Source organism: Hemicordylus capensis, chromosome 9 (genome assembly GCF_027244095.1).
Source record: "Hemicordylus capensis ecotype Gifberg chromosome 9, rHemCap1.1.pri, whole genome shotgun sequence".
Classification (NCBI taxonomy): domain Eukaryota; kingdom Metazoa; phylum Chordata; class Lepidosauria; order Squamata; family Cordylidae; genus Hemicordylus; species Hemicordylus capensis.
This window is the reverse complement of record NC_069665.1, coordinates 32,561,331-32,584,128: the sequence shown is the minus strand read 5'-3', so window position 1 is coordinate 32,584,128 and position 22,798 is coordinate 32,561,331. Positions and strand designations below refer to the sequence as shown.

General features: G+C 41.8%; 1 long non-coding RNA gene across 6 annotated transcripts; it reads right to left on the bottom strand.

Moving 5' to 3' along the window:
• Positions 1 to 11,668: 11,668 nt before the first annotated feature.
• On the bottom strand, positions 11,669 to 21,749 carry LOC128334152 (uncharacterized). 6 transcript variants are annotated; one of them, XR_008311197.1, is made up of 8 exons: positions 21,572 to 21,749; positions 15,924 to 16,065; positions 15,420 to 15,525; positions 15,247 to 15,336; positions 15,051 to 15,160; positions 12,861 to 14,288; positions 12,715 to 12,789; positions 11,669 to 12,536 (listed from the first exon to the last, which is right to left on the bottom strand). It is a non-coding gene; the product is annotated as an uncharacterized LOC128334152 (long non-coding RNA). The 6 variants fall into 6 exon arrangements; XR_008311196.1 differs by having other exon boundaries at positions 12,861 to 13,076; XR_008311199.1 differs by having other exon boundaries at positions 12,861 to 12,947.
• Positions 21,750 to 22,798: the final 1,049 nt, after the last annotated feature.

The window sequence follows — 22,798 nt, the reverse complement described above, 5'->3', positions numbered from 1 at the left end:
CCAAACCCCTAAAAGGAAAAAACCAAACCCTAAAAGGAAAAAACCAAACCCTAAAAGGAAAAAACCAAACCCTAAAAGGAAAAACCAAACCCTAAAAGGAAAAAACCAAACCCTAAAAGGAAAAAACCAAACCCTAAAAGGAAAAAACCAAACCCTAAAAGGAAAAAACCAAACCCTAAAAGGAAAAAACCAAACCCTAAAAGGAAAAAACCAAACCTAAAAGGAAAAACCAAACCCTAAAAGGAAAAAACCAAACCCTAAAAGGAAAAAACCAAACCCTAAAAGGAAAAAACCAAACCCTAAAAGGAAAAAACCAAACCCTAAAAGGAAAAAACCAAACCCTAAAAGGAAAAAACCAAACCCTAAAAGGAAAAAACCAAACCCTAAAAGGAAAAAACCAAACCCTAAAAGGAAAAAACCAAACCCTAAAAGGAAAAAACCAAACCCTAAAAGGAAAAAAACCAAACCCTAAAAGGAAAAAACCAAACCCTAAAAGGAAAAAACCAAACCCTAAAAGGAAAAAACCAAACCCTAAAAGGAAAAAACCAAACCCTAAAAGGAAAAAACCAAACCCTAAAAGGAAAAAACCAAACCCTAAAAGGAAAAAACCAAACCCTAAAAGGAAAAAACCAAACCCTAAAAGGAAAAAACCAAACCCTAAAAGGAAAAAACCAAACCCTAAAAGGAAAAAACCAAACCCTAAAAGGAAAAAACCAAACCCTAAAAGGAAAAAACCAAACCCTAAAAGGAAAAAACCAAACCCTAAAAGGAAAAAACCAAACCCTAAAAGGAAAAAACCAAACCCTAAAAGGAAAAAACCAAACCCTAAAAGGAAAAAACCAAACCCTAAAAGGAAAAAACCAAACCCTAAAAGGAAAAAACCAAACCCTAAAAGGAAAAAACCAAACCCTAAAAGGAAAAAACCAAACCCTAAAAGGAAAAAACCAAACCCTAAAAGGAAAAAACCAAACCCTAAAAGGAAAAAACCAAACCCTAAAAGGAAAAAACCAAACCCTAAAAGGAAAAAACCAAACCCTAAAAGGAAAAAACCAAACCCTAAAAGGAAAAAACCAAACCCTAAAAGGAAAAAAACCAAACCCTAAAAGGAAAAAACCAAACCCTAAAAGGAAAAAACCAAACCCTAAAAGGAAAAAACCAAACCCTAAAAGGAAAAAACCAAACCCTAAAAGGAAAAAACCAAACCCTAAAAGGAAAAAACCAAACCCTAAAAGGAAAAAACCAAACCCTAAAAGGAAAAAACCAAACCCTAAAAGGAAAAAACCAAACCCTAAAAGGAAAAAACCAAACCCTAAAAGGAAAAAACCAAACCCTAAAAGGAAAAAACCAAACCCTAAAAGGAAAAAACCAAACCCTAAAAGGAAAAAACCAAACCCTAAAAGGAAAAAACCAAACCCTAAAAGGAAAAAACCAAACCCTAAAAGGAAAAAACCAAACCCTAAAAGGAAAAAACCAAACCCTAAAAGGAAAAAACCAAACCCTAAAAGGAAAAAACCAAACCCTAAAAGGAAAAAACCAAACCCTAAAAGGAAAAAACCAAACCCTAAAAGGAAAAAACCAAACCCTAAAAGGAAAAAACCAAACCCTAAAAGGAAAAAACCAAACCCTAAAAGGAAAAAACCAAACCCTAAAAGGAAAAAACCAAACCCTAAAAGGAAAAAACCAAACCCTAAAAGGAAAAAACCAAACCCTAAAAGGAAAAAACCAAACCCTAAAAGGAAAAAACCAAACCCTAAAAGGAAAAAACCAAACCCTAAAAGGAAAAAACCAAACCCTAAAAGGAAAAAACCAAACCCTAAAAGGAAAAAACCAAACCCTAAAAGGAAAAAACCAAACCCTAAAAGGAAAAAACCAAACCCTAAAAGGAAAAAACCAAACCCTAAAAGGAAAAAACCAAACCCTAAAAGGAAAAAACCAAACCCTAAAAGGAAAAAACCAAACCCTAAAAGGAAAAAACCAAACCCTAAAAGGAAAAAACCAAACCCTAAAAGGAAAAAACCAAACCCTAAAAGGAAAAAACCAAACCCTAAAAGGAAAAAACCAAACCCTAAAAGGAAAAAACCAAACCCTAAAAGGAAAAAACCAAACCCTAAAAGGAAAAAACCAAACCCTAAAAGGAAAAAACCAAACCCTAAAAGGAAAAAACCAAACCCTAAAAGGAAAAAACCAAACCCTAAAAGGAAAAAACCAAACCCTAAAAGGAAAAAACCAAACCCTAAAAGGAAAAAACCAAACCCTAAAAGGAAAAAACCAAACCCTAAAAGGAAAAAACCAAACCCTAAAAGGAAAAAACCAAACCCTAAAAGGAAAAAACCAAACCCTAAAAGGAAAAAACCAAACCCTAAAAGGAAAAAACCAAACCCTAAAAGGAAAAAACCAAACCCTAAAAGGAAAAAACCAAACCCTAAAAGGAAAAAACCAAACCCTAAAAGGAAAAAACCAAACCCTAAAAGGAAAAAACCAAACCCTAAAAGGAAAAAACCAAACCCTAAAAGGAAAAAACCAAACCCTAAAAGGAAAAAACCAAACCCTAAAAGGAAAAAACCAAACCCTAAAAGGAAAAAACCAAACCCTAAAAGGAAAAAACCAAACCCTAAAAGGAAAAACCAAACCCTAAAAGGAAAAAACCAAACCCTAAAAGGAAAAAACCAAACCCTAAAAGGAAAAAACCAAACCCTAAAAGGAAAAAACCAAACCCTAAAAGGAAAAAACCAAACCCTAAAAGGAAAAAACCAAACCCTAAAAGGAAAAAACCAAACCCTAAAAGGAAAAAACCAAACCCTAAAAGGAAAAAACCAAACCCTAAAAGGAAAAAACCAAACCCTAAAAGGAAAAAACCAAACCCTAAAAGGAAAAAACCAAACCCTAAAAGGAAAAAACCAAACCCTAAAAGGAAAAAACCAAACCCTAAAAGGAAAAAACCAAACCCTAAAAGGAAAAAACCAAACCCTAAAAGGAAAAAACCAAACCCTAAAAGGAAAAAACCAAACCCTAAAAGGAAAAAACCAAACCCTAAAAGGAAAAAACCAAACCCTAAAAGGAAAAAACCAAACCCTAAAAGGAAAAAACCAAACCCTAAAAGGAAAAAACCAAACCCTAAAAGGAAAAAACCAAACCCTAAAAGGAAAAAACCAAACCCTAAAAGGAAAAAACCAAACCCTAAAAGGAAAAAACCAAACCCTAAAGGAAAAAACCAAACCCTAAAAGGAAAAAACCAAACCCTAAAAGGAAAAAACCAAACCCTAAAAGGAAAAAACCAAACCCTAAAAGGAAAAAACCAAACCCTAAAAGGAAAAAACCAAACCCTAAAAGGAAAAAACCAAACCCTAAAAGGAAAAAACCAAACCCTAAAAGGAAAAAACCAAACCCTAAAAGGAAAAAACCAAACCCTAAAAGGAAAAAACCAAACCCTAAAAGGAAAAAACCAAACCCTAAAAGGAAAAAACCAAACCCTAAAAGGAAAAAACCAAACCCTAAAAGGAAAAAACCAAACCCTAAAAGGAAAAAACCAAACCCTAAAAGGAAAAAACCAAACCCTAAAAGGAAAAAACCAAACCCTAAAAGGAAAAAACCAAACCCTAAAAGGAAAAAACCAAACCCTAAAAGGAAAAAACCAAACCCTAAAAGGAAAAAACCAAACCCTAAAAGGAAAAAACCAAACCCTAAAAGGAAAAAACCAAACCCTAAAAGGAAAAAACCAAACCCTAAAAGGAAAAAACCAAACCCTAAAAGGAAAAAACCAAACCCTAAAAGGAAAAAACCAAACCCTAAAAGGAAAAAACCAAACCCTAAAAGGAAAAAACCAAACCCTAAAAGGAAAAAACCAAACCCTAAAAGGAAAAAACCAAACCCTAAAAGGAAAAAACCAAACCCTAAAAGGAAAAAACCAAACCCTAAAAGGAAAAAACCAAACCCTAAAAGGAAAAAACCAAACCCTAAAAGGAAAAAACCAAACCCTAAAAGGAAAAAACCAAACCCTAAAAGGAAAAAACCAAACCCTAAAAGGAAAAAACCAAACCCTAAAAGGAAAAAACCAAACCCTAAAAGGAAAAAACCAAACCCTAAAAGGAAAAAACCAAACCCTAAAAGGAAAAAACCAAACCCTAAAAGGAAAAAACCAAACCCTAAAAGGAAAAAACCAAACCCTAAAAGGAAAAAACCAAACCCTAAAAGGAAAAAACCAAACCCTAAAAGGAAAAAACCAAACCCTAAAAGGAAAAAACCAAACCCTAAAAGGAAAAAACCAAACCCTAAAAGGAAAAAACCAAACCCTAAAAGGAAAAAACCAAACCCTAAAAGGAAAAAACCAAACCCTAAAAGGAAAAAACCAAACCCTAAAAGGAAAAAACCAAACCCTAAAAGGAAAAAACCAAACCCTAAAAGGAAAAAACCAAACCCTAAAAGGAAAAAACCAAACCCTAAAAGGAAAAAACCAAACCCTAAAAGGAAAAAACCAAACCCTAAAAGGAAAAAACCAAACCCTAAAAGGAAAAAAACCAAACCCTAAAAGGAAAAAACCAAACCCTAAAAGGAAAAAACCAAACCCTAAAAGGAAAAAACCAAACCCTAAAAGGAAAAAACCAAACCCTAAAAGGAAAAAACCAAACCCTAAAAGGAAAAAACCAAACCCTAAAAGGAAAAAACCAAACCCTAAAAGGAAAAAACCAAACCCTAAAAGGAAAAAACCAAACCCTAAAAGGAAAAAACCAAACCCTAAAAGGAAAAAACCAAACCCTAAAAGGAAAAAACCAAACCCTAAAAGGAAAAAACCAAACCCTAAAAGGAAAAAACCAAACCCTAAAAGGAAAAAACCAAACCCTAAAAGGAAAAAACCAAACCCTAAAAGGAAAAAACCAAACCCTAAAAGGAAAAAACCAAACCCTAAAAGGAAAAAACCAAACCCTAAAAGGAAAAAACCAAACCCTAAAAGGAAAAAACCAAACCCTAAAAGGAAAAAACCAAACCCTAAAAGGAAAAAACCAAACCCTAAAAGGAAAAAACCAAACCCTAAAAGGAAAAAACCAAACCCTAAAAGGAAAAAACCAAACCCTAAAAGGAAAAAACCAAACCCTAAAAGGAAAAAACCAAACCCTAAAAGGAAAAAACCAAACCCTAAAAGGAAAAAACCAAACCCTAAAAGGAAAAAACCAAACCCTAAAAGGAAAAAACCAAACCCTAAAAGGAAAAAACCAAACCCTAAAAGGAAAAAACCAAACCCTAAAAGGAAAAAACCAAACCCTAAAAGGAAAAAACCAAACCCTAAAAGGAAAAAACCAAACCCTAAAAGGAAAAAACCAAACCCTAAAAGGAAAAAACCAAACCCTAAAAGGAAAAAACCAAACCCTAAAAGGAAAAAACCAAACCCTAAAAGGAAAAAACCAAACCCTAAAAGGAAAAAACCAACCCTAAAAGGAAAAAACCAAACCCTAAAAGGAAAAAACCAAACCCTAAAAGGAAAAAACCAAACCCTAAAAGGAAAAAACCAAACCCTAAAAGGAAAAAACCAAACCCTAAAAGGAAAAAACCAAACCCTAAAAGGAAAAAACCAAACCCTAAAAGGAAAAAACCAAACCCTAAAAGGAAAAAACCAAACCCTAAAAGGAAAAAACCAAACCCTAAAAGGAAAAAACCAAACCCTAAAAGGAAAAAACCAAACCCTAAAAGGAAAAAAACCAAACCCTAAAAGGAAAAAACCAAACCCTAAAAGGAAAAAACCAAACCCTAAAAGGAAAAAACCAAACCCTAAAAGGAAAAAACCAAACCCTAAAAGGAAAAAACCAAACCCTAAAAGGAAAAAACCAAACCCTAAAAGGAAAAAACCAAACCCTAAAAGGAAAAAACCAAACCCTAAAAGGAAAAAACCAAACCCTAAAAGGAAAAAACCAAACCCTAAAAGGAAAAAACCAAACCCTAAAAGGAAAAAACCAAACCCTAAAAGGAAAAAACCAAACCCTAAAAGGAAAAAACCAAACCCTAAAAGGAAAAAACCAAACCCTAAAAGGAAAAAACCAACCCTAAAAGGAAAAAACCAAACCCTAAAAGGAAAAAACCAAACCCTAAAAGGAAAAAACCAAACCCTAAAAGGAAAAAACCAAACCCTAAAAGGAAAAAACCAAACCCTAAAAGGAAAAAACCAAACCCTAAAAGGAAAAAACCAAACCCTAAAAGGAAAAAACCAAACCCTAAAAGGAAAAAACCAAACCCTAAAAGGAAAAAACCAAACCCTAAAAGGAAAAAACCAAACCCTAAAAGGAAAAAACCAAACCCTAAAAGGAAAAAACCAAACCCTAAAAGGAAAAAACCAAACCCTAAAAGGAAAAAACCAAACCCTAAAAGGAAAAAACCAAACCCTAAAAGGAAAAAACCAAACCCTAAAAGGAAAAAACCAAACCCTAAAAGGAAAAAACCAAACCCTAAAAGGAAAAAACCAAACCCTAAAAGGAAAAAACCAAACCCTAAAAGGAAAAAACCAAACCCTAAAAGGAAAAAACCAAACCCTAAAAGGAAAAAACCAAACCCTAAAAGGAAAAAACCAAACCCTAAAAGGAAAAAACCAAACCCTAAAAGGAAAAAACCAAACCCTAAAAGGAAAAAACCAAACCCTAAAAGGAAAAAACCAAACCCTAAAAGGAAAAAACCAAACCCTAAAAGGAAAAAACCAAACCCTAAAAGGAAAAAACCAAACCCTAAAAGGAAAAAACCAAACCCTAAAAGGAAAAAACCAAACCCTAAAAGGAAAAAACCAAACCCTAAAAGGAAAAAACCAAACCCTAAAAGGAAAAAACCAAACCCTAAAAGGAAAAAACCAAACCCTAAAAGGAAAAAACCAAACCCTAAAAGGAAAAAACCAAACCCTAAAAGGAAAAAACCAAACCCTAAAAGGAAAAAACCAAACCCTAAAAGGAAAAAACCAAACCCTAAAAGGAAAAAACCAAACCCTAAAAGGAAAAAACCAAACCCTAAAAGGAAAAAACCAAACCCTAAAAGGAAAAAACCAAACCCTAAAAGGAAAAAACCAAACCCTAAAAGGAAAAAACCAAACCCTAAAAGGAAAAAACCAAACCCTAAAAGGAAAAAACCAAACCCTAAAAGGAAAAAACCAAACCCTAAAAGGAAAAAACCAAACCCTAAAAGGAAAAAACCAAACCCTAAAAGGAAAAAACCAAACCCTAAAAGGAAAAAACCAAACCCTAAAAGGAAAAAACCAAACCCTAAAAGGAAAAAACCAAACCCTAAAAGGAAAAAACCAAACCCTAAAAGGAAAAAACCAAACCCTAAAAGGAAAAAACCAAACCCTAAAAGGAAAAAACCAAACCCTAAAAGGAAAAAACCAAACCCTAAAAGGAAAAAACCAAACCCTAAAAGGAAAAAACCAAACCCTAAAAGGAAAAAACCAAACCCTAAAAGGAAAAAACCAAACCCTAAAAGGAAAAAACCAAACCCTAAAAGGAAAAAACCAAACCCTAAAAGGAAAAAACCAAACCCTAAAAGGAAAAAACCAAACCCTAAAAGGAAAAAACCAAACCCTAAAAGGAAAAAACCAAACCCTAAAAGGAAAAAACCAAACCCTAAAAGGAAAAAACCAAACCCTAAAAGGAAAAAACCAAACCCTAAAAGGAAAAAACCAAACCCTAAAAGGAAAAAACCAAACCCTAAAAGGAAAAAACCAAACCCTAAAAGGAAAAAACCAAACCCTAAAAGGAAAAAACCAAACCCTAAAAGGAAAAAACCAAACCCTAAAAGGAAAAAACCAAACCCTAAAAGGAAAAAACCAAACCCTAAAAGGAAAAAACCAAACCCTAAAAGGAAAAAACCAAACCCTAAAAGGAAAAAACCAAACCCTAAAAGGAAAAAACCAAACCCTAAAAGGAAAAAACCAAACCCTAAAAGGAAAAAACCAAACCCTAAAAGGAAAAAACCAAACCCTAAAAGGAAAAAACCAAACCCTAAAAGGAAAAAACCAAACCCTAAAAGGAAAAAACCAAACCCTAAAAGGAAAAAACCAAACCCTAAAAGGAAAAAACCAAACCCTAAAAGGAAAAAACCAAACCCTAAAAGGAAAAAACCAAACCCTAAAAGGAAAAAACCAAACCCTAAAAGGAAAAAACCAAACCCTAAAAGGAAAAAACCAAACCCTAAAAGGAAAAAACCAAACCCTAAAAGGAAAAAACCAAACCCTAAAAGGAAAAAACCAAACCCTAAAAGGAAAAAACCAAACCCTAAAAGGAAAAAACCAAACCCTAAAAGGAAAAAACCAAACCCTAAAAGGAAAAAACCAAACCCTAAAAGGAAAAAACCAAACCCTAAAAGGAAAAAACCAAACCCTAAAAGGAAAAAACCAAACCCTAAAAGGAAAAAACCAAACCCTAAAAGGAAAAAACCAAACCCTAAAAGGAAAAAACCAAACCCTAAAAGGAAAAAACCAAACCCTAAAAGGAAAAAACCAAACCCTAAAAGGAAAAAACCAAACCCTAAAAGGAAAAAACCAAACCCTAAAAGGAAAAAACCAAACCCTAAAAGGAAAAAACCAAACCCTAAAAGGAAAAAACCAAACCCTAAAAGGAAAAAACCAAACCCTAAAAGGAAAAAACCAAACCCTAAAAGGAAAAAACCAAACCCTAAAAGGAAAAAACCAAACCCTAAAAGGAAAAAACCAAACCCTAAAAGGAAAAAACCAAACCCTAAAAGGAAAAAACCAAACCCTAAAAGGAAAAAACCAAACCCTAAAAGGAAAAAACCAAACCCTAAAAGGAAAAAACCAAACCCTAAAAGGAAAAAACCAAACCCTAAAAGGAAAAAACCAAACCCTAAAAGGAAAAAACCAAACCCTAAAAGGAAAAAACCAAACCCTAAAAGGAAAAAACCAAACCCTAAAAGGAAAAAACCAAACCCTAAAAGGAAAAAACCAAACCCTAAAAGGAAAAAACCAAACCCTAAAAGGAAAAAACCAAACCCTAAAAGGAAAAAACCAAACCCTAAAAGGAAAAAACCAAACCCTAAAAGGAAAAAACCAAACCCTAAAAGGAAAAAACCAAACCCTAAAAGGAAAAAACCAAACCCTAAAAGGAAAAAACCAAACCCTAAAAGGAAAAAACCAAACCCTAAAAGGAAAAAACCAAACCCTAAAAGGAAAAAACCAAACCCTAAAAGGAAAAAACCAAACCCTAAAAGGAAAAAACCAAACCCTAAAAGGAAAAAACCAAACCCTAAAAGGAAAAAACCAAACCCTAAAAGGAAAAAACCAAACCCTAAAAGGAAAAAACCAAACCCTAAAAGGAAAAAACCAAACCCTAAAAGGAAAAAACCAAACCCTAAAAGGAAAAAACCAAACCCTAAAAGGAAAAAACCAAACCCTAAAAGGAAAAAACCAAACCCTAAAAGGAAAAAACCAAACCCTAAAAGGAAAAAACCAAACCCTAAAAGGAAAAAACCAAACCCTAAAAGGAAAAAACCAAACCCTAAAAGGAAAAAACCAAACCCTAAAAGGAAAAAACCAAACCCTAAAAGGAAAAAACCAAACCCTAAAAGGAAAAAACCAAACCCTAAAAGGAAAAAACCAAACCCTAAAAGGAAAAAACCAAACCCTAAAAGGAAAAAACCAAACCCTAAAAGGAAAAAACCAAACCCTAAAAGGAAAAAACCAAACCCTAAAAGGAAAAAACCAAACCCTAAAAGGAAAAAACCAAACCCTAAAAGGAAAAAACCAAACCCTAAAAGGAAAAAACCAAACCCTAAAAGGAAAAAACCATCTCTTCGAGATAGGTTCTGCACCACCATTCCCTACCGCTGGAATTGGAAAACCCTTGATCCCAACACCCACTCCTCAACCATCCATGACAGATGATTGAGCTGTGGGTGCTGGGATCAAGGATTTTCCAATTCCAGTGGTAGGAGACAGTGGAGTCAGTAGAATAGCAGCCATACCTGGTTTTTCACTCCTATCTGTGGAGGAGGGCCTTTGTGCAGTCCTTGTTTTCACCTCCCAAGACTCCAGACATTGATCTTTTCTTTTGAAGTTCAGGGGAAAGGTTCTTGACACACATGCATGTTTAAGTTACAGTATCTTTGCAGCTCCATTTTAGCAGTACAACTTCAATCCTTGGCCAGAGAATGAACTGCAAGGCATAGTCCTGTCAGTTAATACATGAACCCCCCACTATCCAAGAGGGAAAACCTAACCAAGCAATGAAGTATTGTCACAACTGTCAGTGTGCTGATTATCTTAGCTCACAGCACATTCCACTGGATGGCTTCATGTGTTGCAACTGCAACAACCTTCCTTCTGCTTTGCACAGGAATGAGAGTCCACTGGCAGATCTTCTAATGTGACAGTGAAAACTTACCTCACTCCTACAGGATTTGGTCCAGCTATGTACTTCTCTGAAGCTGCAGAATACTGCTGGAAAATCAACATGGCATTGCACATTTCCAAGCAACAATATTTCTCACCCACTTTAGGAAAATGCAGGAGCAACATTATTTGAAAGTTTTTATATGACAACTTTTCCTTTGAGCACACTTCAAAAGATCTCCAACAGTAAAGCTCAGCAGCTTTGGAGTAGGTGTCAAACAAGGGTAAAGCTGAAATACAGTGAGCTCTTTCCATTTCAAAATCATACACCTCTGGCAGAGGAGATACTTTGCTATGGATCCCTAGAAGACACACATTCAAGCAGTGAGAGTTGCATTCCAGGGCACACCCTTGGCTGGGAAGCTCTCATTAGCATTCTGAAAGATACACAAGGTGGAACCGGTGGATCAACTCCCATCTTCTAATTGAGAGATATGCTACCTTCCAGCACTCTCAGTCTGTCAGGAATTGCACAAGATACTTTAACAGAATCTATAATGTTTAAGACTCCAGAGTCCTGACATCTCCCTCTGGAAGCAGGAGGCTGAACTTTCTTCCTGCCCTAGATATTTATAGAAACTCACCAGCCAAGACTCTGACAGCAGACAAGGGAAATTGATCACCTGTTTAACAAGCAAGGATCCACTGTTAGGAAGTGACAAAGCAGCTGAGGACCGTGAACATTTTGACAGGAGGCTCTGGAGCATGCCAGAGTGAAGATAACCATCTTGACTGCAAGTCAACCAACCACTCCTCCCTTGCCTCCACCCTAAAAACAAAAACATTTCCCTCCCCAAGAATCCAGCCAATCAAGCGAGAGTCGGGAGACTGAGTGGATAGACAAGAACCTCAGAGCACACCGCTGCTGTCAGAGGCAGGTGAGGAGCAGTGAGACGGCAGGTAGGCTTTGACAACTGTCAAGCCACCATGACTGGCTTGTCAGTCGCAGAGGAGGCCACACTAAGCAACAGCAGCCACCGTAGTGCGAGGCAGAGGACACCAGTCAGAATAGAAACAGACTCAATAGGACAGGTAAAGAGGGAGGAGGAGCAACAGTGACCGGGACCATGCTCCCAAATAAGGAAGAACAGTATCCAAGTGATGGTTGTAACATGTAGAGACAGAAGAGAGAAGAGAAATGAAGCATCAGATACATCAGCAAGAACACCAAAGGAAAGCCAATGAATAGACCGACAGAGGCAGTCAGCAGGAGCCGGTAGGGTAAATGAAGCCATTTCTAAAAAGGGTGGAAGAAGGCAAAGAAACAAATTCCAGGAACAATTCAAACCAACTAAAACCTTCAGATACACATCTTTATTACAGTCAAAGACCAGGAAGTTAAAGCCACATCTACTTTAAAAGCTTGGGTGAAGAAATGTGTCCAATGTCTTAAGTAGTCTGAGATGGGGAGGCTCTGATTTCTGCAGGGAATGGATTCCAGAGTCTCAGCGTAGCCCCAGACAAGGCCCATCCCTCAGTGGCAGCTGGTGCTTCCTCAGACGGGGGGGGGGGATGCTAGGCAGGGCAGGTGATGGATAGAGTCACAGGTAGTCTCACTTGGTGGAAGACTAGATCCAGTGTGCCTCTTGGGGGCACGCCCTCCCTCTTTATAAGCCCCAGGGGCACAGCGTCTCTCCTCTCACAGGAGACTCCAAGACAACACTGATGTAGTTAGTGGCCGGAGATGCAGATTATTAGGTACTTAGGAAATGAAGACCACAATGCTGACCAAGGCAGCAGAGCCAAGGCTGAGCAGTGTCCGTCTTCTGGCTGTCCCAGCTGGGCAAGAGCGGTGCGAGGCTGAAGGAAAGTGTCAGTCCATTCGAAGCAGGCAAAGTCAGAGTTTGAGTGTCAGGAGCGGAGACATCCAAGAGCAGAGCACAGGAATGAGAAGCAAGACATCCTGCAAGGTGCTTCTGCCAACAGTGCAGGCGAAGAGAAGCCTCAATACAGAGCCAGCTACAACACAGACAAGGGGTTTTTGAGGGCGCCCATGCTGGCCTGCGAGTCATGTCGGTCAGAGCTGGGTTCGTGACAAGATCCAAACGTCAAGCATGTCTGCCACCAGTCACAGAGGTTTCTTGTGTCCGAGAATCGTGTTGCACCTGAGGCTGAGGCTGTGGCTGCACCGATCGTTTCTGCCACTTCTGCAGCTGCTCCTCTGCAACTAAGAAGCAATGGACACAGAGGGTACATCTGTCAGATGGCAATGAATACTTGTCTCTTCTCAAGAGTGCCCCAAACCATTTAGATTGAGAAATAAAGTTTTTAAAAATGGATTCCTGTCCCCATAGGGCCCACAATCTAAACACTCAGGAGTTCCAAACCATGTCAATCATACCTACCATCGGGCACAGAGAAGATGCCCCTACTGATTGAGACCCTGGTACTGCTTCTTTCCACACCTTCAGAGCCTGCTCCTGCAAAACAGATGTCTACAATGCTCATGTCACAACAGTGAAGACCAAACACTACCTGTAGAAATCCTTACCATCACCACCAGCAGGGAGGAGCTTTCCAGCAGTCTAGCTGATCTTGCTGCTCCCACGGATTCCATCACATCTTCTTTCTGCTCAGACTCAGAAAGCAAAGCATATAGAGGCTTAGACAAAGACATGTGGCTTTACAGCTCCCAACTAGAAACCCAAGGGGTGGAGCATTGTGTTGTTCACACTGTTCTCTCAGTCTGATGCCACCTGTGGGCCTCCTGGATGTAGCACCAAAACAGAAATGCAATATCAGAAACATCGTCCATACTGTAGTGGGAAATCATATTAGCAGTAGCAAAGACAGCTGCAGAACCACCACAATAAATTTGATACCATGAGGGGGAAAAGTAGAGCTTGCCCTTCTTAGGGGTAATGTATCTGGTCCAGCCATAAGCAGAGCTCCCTTTTTCTTCAGGGGAGGCCCACAAAGAAGGAGGCCCCTCATCCAGTGCCTCAGTTGGCCACCCAAGGCACTGCTGAGAAGCCCCTGCTGTTGCTGAGGCCATAACTAATTTAGTAGCCCAATTATGTGGTATGTCCACAGATAATTGTGAATAATGGTGTTCAATTTGCAGAGCAAGTCCTTTCCCAAAAGGTTTACAGAAGTGCTGTCACATTACAAACACATTTTCACATACAAGAGCCCAACCTACGCAGAGGCGGGTTGTGAAACTGTGAGGCACTATGGCCCTTTCTCACTGCATTGTCAGTAACATTCAGTCAAACATACTGTGCCAATATTTACTGGAGAATCAACAACATTTCCCTTTACAGAACAAGACACAGACAACCAACAAGAAGCCAGTTCCAAAAGTGCTCAGCTGAGTTAACATGTTGGGGCCCTGGGAGTTTTCATCACGGCTGGCCACTGCACCAAGGCCCCATGGCTGATGGACATCATGGGCACTCCTCTTCCTCTCCTTTGTTTCCCCTGTGAACTGGCTGGTCACAATAATGGCAACCGTTTGAGCTCATGGCTGGTTAGCCTGGGGACAGAACTTTGCCTTCGCCGCCTCACTCCGTTCTTGGCCTGCTTCTTTGTCCGACTGAAGTTCCTCCCAAGCTGCATGGATGTGCCCCCTGATGTAAGCTGTGAGCTGGTGCTCACCACTACCCCAGTTGTTCTGACTGGCTGAGTTTTTTCTTGGTATGCGCTGGTATCCAATTACAGAGCTGGGCTCCCGGATCCAAAGAGAGGGGCTGGAGCAGTTTTTTCACTAAGAAAGAGTGTCTCACTTTGGAAGACACAGATTTTTCTTTGAGGAAAAAGATGAGCTTATAGCCATATTCTTCAGAGGGAGTCTTCAAAGTCAAAGAGGGGGAGACCCAGCATGAGGGTCAAGGCAGATGGCAGCAGGGTGGCCTTATGCTTCACTCCTGGCTGAGGGAGTCCAAGGGGCTGGCTGAACAAGCTGCCTAGACTGAACAGGCTGAAGTTGCAGGTTAGGATTTATTGGTTTGCTGTGGTGGTGGTGGTGGTGGTGGTGGTGGTAACGTGCCACCCATCCAACAAATCTGGCGGGGAGAGGCAAACCTTTGCTACCAATTCCCTAGCCAGCTGCAGCCCCATGACAGAAGGAAAAGAGTGCACCAGCGTGGGCAAAGAGGGCAGGGCCGGTGCAGAGAGAAGCTGAGTCACCAAGAGCTGTGGCGTAGCAAGTGCGGTTGCCATCCTGATCACCCCCTTCACCGCTGCCCACCTCCTCATCCGACAGGTACCAGACATCCATTTGTCTTGGGAAATTCAGGTGCAGATAGCTCCTGAGGTGCAACGGCATCTTAGGATCAAAGCTTCCAGTGCTAGGAAACTAAACCATCTGGCTCCACTTCTGCATGTACTGGGTAGATCAAGTGCCATAGCATTGGCACACAAATCCAACTGGAGAGTCTGTCCCTGGACACTTTGATTTCCACCTATCGTCACTCTGTGGTGTTCCCCAAGACTGACAAGTAGGCCGAGGCTCCATGCGGTTCACCAGCCGGAAACAACCAGACACTTAGCCTATCAGCTGGCAGATCGGGCTGTGATGGTGTGAAGTGTCCCTCAACCCAGAAACACAAGTGATAATTTGTGTTTGGCATCAGTGGCCATTCAGAGAACTAGTTCACCATCTTACTCGATACAGCAGCATACTAACTGTGTGCAAAAGGCATAACCCAAAAATGGTTATTACATTCATAACAGCACTTACATTTATTGCCAACTATCGACGTGCACAGGCCTGGACCAGCCAGAACCTGGTTTTCCTTCATCATGGACCACACGAATTCTTCCCATCACTTCCAAGGCTGCCCTGCAGAACTGACAGGCAAATGGAGACAGATGAGCCTAGTATGCCCATGCTACAAGAGCAAGCGCCAAGCGTTACAAAGAAGAACAAGACATACCACCAGGAGCCGACTGCCAGAGAGAGAGAGAGAGTGCTGCTGAGGGAGGCACCGTGGTCTTGCTTCTTTCAACCCCTTCAAAGCCTGCTCCTGCAAAAGAGACCAAGGTTACGTCCATGGTATGTGTGCCACAAGAGAGAGATCTAAACACTTCCAGTCAAAATACATATTACCAGTGGCAGGGAGGAGCAGAGCTGGTTTCTGGCATTCTAGATGATCGTGCTGCTGCCAGGGCTGGGCCTGTGCTAGTTCTTCTCTCTGCCCCTTCCAGGGCTCCTCCTGAAAAACAGAGGCTGTTGTGTCCATCATGGATGCTGCACAAACCAAATTCAGGACACTGTCAGTAAAAGTCTCTACCACAAGCTGCATCATGAGCATTTCACTTTATTGGCTGGGCAGTGGGTTTGTTTATCGGGGCTTTGGGTTAGTTGGTTTATCGGGGCTTTGGGTTTATTGGTTGTGGTGGTTTATTTGGGAGGCTTCAGGTTTATAAGTTGGTTTATTGGTTGTGGTGGTTTATTTGGGAGGCTTCAGGTTTATAAGTTGGTTTATTGGGGCTTTAGGTTTATTTATAGTGGCTTGGGTCTCTTGGTTGAATTATTTATTGGGTGTATTGGTTGTGGCAGTTTCTTGGGGCATGTTGGAGCATTTCCTTATAACCTTCCATGGATACTTACATCAACAAGTGCAGCATATCCAATCTCTTCAATACATACAATGCAGAGAGTTGAAGACATTCATGGCAGCATTCTAGAGCCAGGTGCTGCTCCCGAGAGGGGACTGCGGTACTGCTTCTTTGCTCACCATCGAAGGCTGCTCCTGCCAAAGAGATGGAGGTTACAGCTATGAAACACATGCAGACTTAACAGGCATAAACCGTGCTGGGGCACAAGTAACCACTTGCACACTAAAGACTACTGGGACCAAGAATGGCCACTCCCCTTTTGAATTACCAAAATGCAAGCAGTTACTCACATCTGCCTATAGTGCTCATCTGAACACCAGTTCTGGCAAGGCTGGAGGGGGTGGTGCACCACACAGAGAGGCAACAGTATGGCCTGAGGGTTGGGGCGGTAATAGCTAACTTGGTTATGGAACTCTGCTTATGGGGATTACTGGAGAGCCAGGGTGGTATAGTGGTTAGGGTTGTTGTGAGGAGAAACTTAAGTATGCAGTACACTGTTCTGGGCTCCTTGGAGGAAGAGCAGGATATGAAATGTAAAAATAAAATAAAAAATTCTGGCCCTTGCCTACCCACAGGGCCATAGACAAGGAAAGGCTTTTAGTGCTGCTAAGCTATCTTCTCCCTAGTCCACAACAGAGAATTGTCTTGCTTCACCCACTGCCAGAAGTTGACCTTGCTCTCAAGATCAGGAAGCATGCACACACCCCTTACCTCTCTGCAGAACAGCACAGGAGGCCATCCTTGTCCTCCAAGGTTCTCATGGATGGAACTTCCAGTCTTTCAAGGCAAAATACTACAGCCACCTATGCAGGGAGAAGCACTTTGTCCCTTTGGGTCATTGGAGCTTCTCTGCAGAAGGAATAAAGGCTCCTGATCTGGTTTTTGGCAGCAGCACTCTAAGTGAAGGCAAGTCTGGGACATAAATTACAAACTGAAAAGTGGGGAGCCTTTAAAAGCTACACAGGAAGGCACCTGCAGTACAGTTATTATTATTATTTGATTTCTATACCACCCTTCCAAAAATGGCTCAGGGCGGTTTACACAGAGAAATAACAAACAAATAAGATGGAACCCTGTCCCCAAAGGGCTCACATTCTAAAAAGAAACATAAGATAGACCCCAGCTACAGTCACTGGAAGTACTGTGCTGGGGGTGGATAGGGACAGTTACTCTCCCCCTGCTAAATAAAAAGAATCACCACGGTAAGAGGTGCCTCTTTGCCCAGTTAGCAGGGGTCAGTACTCCTTCCCTGCATCCCAACATACATTTATTCCAATGCTTGTATAGGCAAAGAAGGACAGTTGTCCTCTGCAGAACTCACTCATGAGACCCTCATCTCTGCTGCAAGCCTTGGGGCCATCTGAAGGATCCCAAGCCACTGTGGGCACCACTTGGAAAAGCAGAACACTTGGCTACCAGCCTAGGGCCCCATCCCCAGAACTCCCTGAAAAGAGACAAGCTTTTTTGAACTGGGTAACTCCCAATTCTAACCTGACATACAAAGTGAAGGCCTATGAGCATGTAGACTGTGCTTTAGTACACAGTACAGTTGAAAGCTTTTTAGTGTTGGGACTTTTTAGTGCAGGGTTACAGCCCTACGTTCTGACCTTGGCCAATAAGGATTTAACATGGGGGGAGCACGAGAAAGACCTGGTTTGTTCTAGCTTTAAGTACTAGATTCAAGAGATCAGCAGTATGACCACCAACACCCCTTCAATGGAAAATGCTACAAAGGGAGCAACAAATCAGTGTTAGCTGCTGATTTGGGGGCAAACTAGAAAGATTGTCCTCTTGCTAGATCAGAGTCCTACATTTGAGACATGCTGGCCAAGAGTTACTGGCCCAGGGTAGCTTAGTAAATCCCATGCCTGAATTGGTATATTGGCCCAGTGCTGTACAGTTATCAAGATATTGTGCCACGCTGGTCCAGCATCCACAAACCCCTGAAAGCAAAGACAAGGCAGAGCTTCATTAAGCACCCAGAAAACTGAGCTAGACGTCTTAACCCAATTACCCAGCCTTTCAGAATTTAGGACAGGCACCAATCCCCAGAGCAATACGCAGACATCCACACCTTTGTGGCTTTTGCAGTGAACATTGCACTGCTTCATGGCCAAGCTCTGGTGCTACCAGGCTGCCAGTGGATTTTGACTCTCACAAACTGGGATGGGAGAAGAGTTGCCCTGCACCTTGTCCCTTGATGTTAGGAGCAGCAGAGACAACCAGAGGACTAGCAGACTGCAGCATTTCTGAGCTTAGACTGACAAGCTGCTGAACACACACACCTACTGCAAACCAGCTTCAGCTGCACTGCCCTCCCTCCCTCTGAGGCCAAGACTTTTGTCTGCCTTACAGCAACAGGTTCTGCTATGTCCTGATGCTAATTGAGCACCCAGTCAATGTAGGAGGACTAAGTCATTCCAGTCGAAAGAGTGTTGGGAGCATGGTATGAAAATGCACTACTGGTCTCAGGCATCCCAAGTTCACAAGACAGGATAAAGAGAGCTATGCAGACCTGGCTATCCTGTCCTTCCTCTAGGCAGTCCACAATCCTCACAAGATCCCTGTTAAGCGGGCTGGGCAGGAGCCACTGGCCCAGGTTAACCCAGTGAGTGTCATGGCTGAAGGGGTCTCCCCACTCCTACGCCACCACCAAGCAGCTGCCTCAATCCCATCCATTAACTGGTTAAAGTTAAGCCAACACCACAAGCCAAACCACCAAGCAGCTCTTTGGAAAAAGCCACTGAAAAAACAGAGGAAAGGAAGGAGCACATAACTATGTTTGCCAACAGAAGCAAACCCAAGATGGCCAAACGGCACTGACCACCCGAGCCACACCACCACACTTGCAAACACACCCAGACTGGAGCTGCACTGGGCTCCTCCCCACTTCCCCATCCCATCTCCACCTGAACGCTTCTTGCTAGAGGCCCTCTGCAGCTTAAAGCCGCAGTCACCTATTCTGCAGCTGGAGTGACATCCAGACTATGAGACTCTATAGGACTACTCTAGAACAGCAGTCTGGGGGTGTAGCTAGACACTGGGCAAGATGGCTGCTTAGCCCAAAAGTTCTTTCCCATGCCAGGATTTATATAAGAACTCAGCAGGCCCAACCGTTAGCAGCAATACTAAAACAGAACAAGCTGTGTGATAAACAAGTCACATGGTTACTAAAATGGAACTTAAACGTTTACGTTGAAAGCAAAACAGCAGCAGCAGCAAAGAGCCTGCCAAGCAGCATGATGGCCTCCAAAATGGCAACAGCGGGAAAATCACAATTGAACAAGGATACAGCTGATCACAATGCTGTGCAAGATCCTGACTTAGCAATCCTTGGGGCAATGAGGAAAAAAAACTATCAGCACTGTGGGCCACGGCACTGAAACCCTTAGAAGAATAATGCATCAGGAAAAGGATCACCAGTTTAGCTAAGTGAGTCAGTGATGCATTAGATTCCAGTTATGCATCTATAAAATTAAAGGGGATAACTCCCAGCAGTGGGTGGGAATGGAAACATCTCCTGAACAGACAATGCTGCCATCAGAATAGTAGAGAGTTATAAGGCAATCAATCAATCCTTAGCTCAAAGGCACAATGTGTATGGGGGAAATGGCTTAACAACCCAGTGCCACCTTTACCACCTCTATCACACAGCATCTTCTGATCCCTCAAAATAGATCAATTTAAAGTAGGGGGGAAATTAGAACTCTACATAGCTAAGGACAAAGGTGAACAGACTCATTCACAGCTGAAAAATAATGCAGGTGAGGTTAACTGTAACCAATTCAGTTTATGTCCAATCAATCTGTAGGATCACAAGCACTCAGGCATCCGATTTTACAGATCACACAAAACCAAGAAGATGATTGCTAGTATTTATGGTTTACTTAAATACTCCTTTAATTGGGCTGAAAGCTGTAAAGGAATTAGACTTAAGACAAGTTTATCCTTGTTTGTCTCTGGTTCAACATTTATCATGCAAAATCAACCTCTGCCACAGTGACAGAAAATACTTTAACATTAACTCATCATTGGCATTTGCCACTTTGCAGCTCAGTAGAATATACCAATACTGGGATACAACTTACAGCCAGATCCCCAACTAGCTTTACTAGGGGTACAGTCAGAAGATGATGCAGTTAATTATGAAGTCTTCTTGGCCTATAGCTCAACACTGGCCAGAACAGAAGAGCCCTATCACTGGAAAGATCCAGTATTGCCCTCCACAGAGCAACAGTACATATGTCTGGGATATTGCACTGACATACAAGTTAATAAAGCTTCAACTTTCTCGAGGGCCTTCCACCTCAGATTATTGCATTAGCCACTGGTATCCTCTTGCAACATACAGAATCATGCATATGTCCTTCATGGTTCTACTAGACATTTCACATTTTGGAAAGCTGAAATAGGAATATTTTGGAGCAGGAAAGGCCTAATTTCTCTGGCTTCTGGGAGAACTCAAAGCAAGTGGATGCAAACCTGAACATCAGACTCATTTCTCTGCTGATTCTTGGGCTGAAGTGATCAGATCCTCTACTTCACACAACCCTTGCAGCTAAACTCAAGAGTGAAACTCCTGGCTTCCTAACAGCAAGTCTCCCTGTTGGCTGAAGCTAATGAGCAGGCACCTGGAATTGACCCTTCAAGAGCAAGTGCCAACTCCAAGTGGGAGCCCTGTGAGCACAGGCAGAGGGGAGATAGTTCTCCGAGGCACTTTTTCCTTGACAAGCACAGAGGACTTCAGTACTGTCCTGCACAAGCAAGACAAATCCTTACATGCTCTCTCAACCAACGTTAGGCAAAGAAGCAAGGCAGCTGAGATCACAGACTCTTGGAGCAGTTCAGGCCTGGTGTGAAGTGAGCCCATGGCTCTTCAATTCAGCCATACTCCTGAGAAGACATCACAGCCGGCCTCCCCTTCTCCTGCACAGGCCCATCAGGAAAGATACCCCAAGGACCCAAGCAAGCTCTTTACCTTGAGATCTACCCTGATGTGTTAAGACAAGATCTGGCCAGTCTGGACCAGAGACCGAGGTGGGGAAGCTGCCCGCTCCATTCCTGCAAGTCACTGTGACTGAAGATGGAAGGTCGGCTTCCCTTTCAGAATCGATGGCCCTGCAGCAACACTCGGCCAGCCCACCAGGTACGACAAGCCTTTCCCCCTTACTGTAGGAGGAGATTTACTCAGACGAAGGGGAAGGGAGCTGGCAGGCTAGGAAGTTCTTCTCTTGACTTGGCTGGGGAGGGCAGGCCCGCTCCTGCTGATCCTGGGGCGTCTTCTCATGGCTAGACCCAGGTAGGGCTGCCCTACTGGCATAGAGCCAGTCATGAGAATGACCTTTGGGGCTGGACTAAAGAGGGGGGGGGGACTGAAGAAACACCAGCACTTCAGTTTTACTTGTTAGAACTTCTAGGATAGAAGCTTTAAAGACTAAACTCAGTCAGAGAAGTTTAGCATTGGAGCTTCTAAGTAGGCAACAATGTTCTACTCCAGTATCATGCCATGTCCAATAAAGACAACAGGGAGCGTGCCAGTCAACGTAAAACCAGCAACCCCTTCAACAGGGTGGAGGAACCAGATAAAGCAGAGACTCAATAGGATCAGCCCTTTTAAAAGTAACTTAGAAATATAATTACCTTGCAGGATCAGTGGAGAGATCTTGTGTTCTCTGTCTTGCAATAAAAGTCAGCTAGTCAGCTGCTTCAGAAGAATCCTCAAGCCAGACTCCAACCCTCCCTGAGCTGGCTCAGGCTCACCACTGCCCACCACAAGCTCTGTGGCAGAACTGCTGAAGTTGTGATGCACCACTGTGGAGGGAGAGCTTATGTGCTCATGGAAAGGCCCGCCCCTTCCTCAGTTTAGCCCTACTCCCGAGGAGGCCTCAGCAGACAGGAAGGGGCGGGGCTATGACTCTTTATAAGCCCTCAGTCAGTTCACAGGCTCCCTTTGCTGCTCCAGCAACTAGACCTGTTAGGAGGAAAGCTGGCCTTGACCAACCAGGTAAGGTCTCTGTGTTTGCTCTGATCTGCTGTGTTGATCCTTTTGCTGCCAGGGCTGATGGGGAAGGAAGAGGGAGCAGAAGCCCTGCTGAGTGTGTGGAGTCCCCGGGCTCCTCTGAGGGGCGGTATTGGGGATCTGGTGTCTAACTAGAGGGTGGACTTACCTTCTAATAGGCTTCCAAAGGTAGTCTGCCACCCGTCAATGGAAAAGTCTGCGGCCCTTTTTTTAATGACTCTGTATAAGGCAGCATCCTGTGTTCCATTCCCATTCCTGTAGATGACTGAAGGTCTAGCTCTTCTTGGGAGAACAGAAACTGCAGGCTGCTGTTGGTGCTAACACTGAAAGGGCCTGATCATTCCCCTCTTTATGCCACTCCAAACCAAAGGAGACTCATTGACTCATTGATGTACAAGGCACAATCGCTTCTACTGCCTACTATTTGCAACAAGTTTAAGGGGGGAAAGAGGACCACATCAGGCAGTGGCTCAGAACTTAAAACAACCAGCAATCAAACTAAGGCTGAAAAATGCAGCATGAGAGACTGTTTACATTGCATGTTTTTCCAGAGTGTACAGGTCAACCTCATTATCCAAAGATCCCATATCCACAGCTTTGCGTATCTGCATTTGGGGAACTGACACCTGACCCTCGGCATATGCGCAAAATGGAAAAGGGGGTTAAAACCTTGTATCACCGGGTGGCTAGAAATAATCTCTGAGGTCATTTCTGGCAGCCACATTGTCAAATGGAGCCATTTTGAGTTTCAAAACCCCTTTTTTCAGTGAAAAATCATGCAGTGGCAACATTTGGTCTTCTGGGGGGGGCATTGCTCGACTGCTGGAGACCTGCAGAGCTCAGTAGGG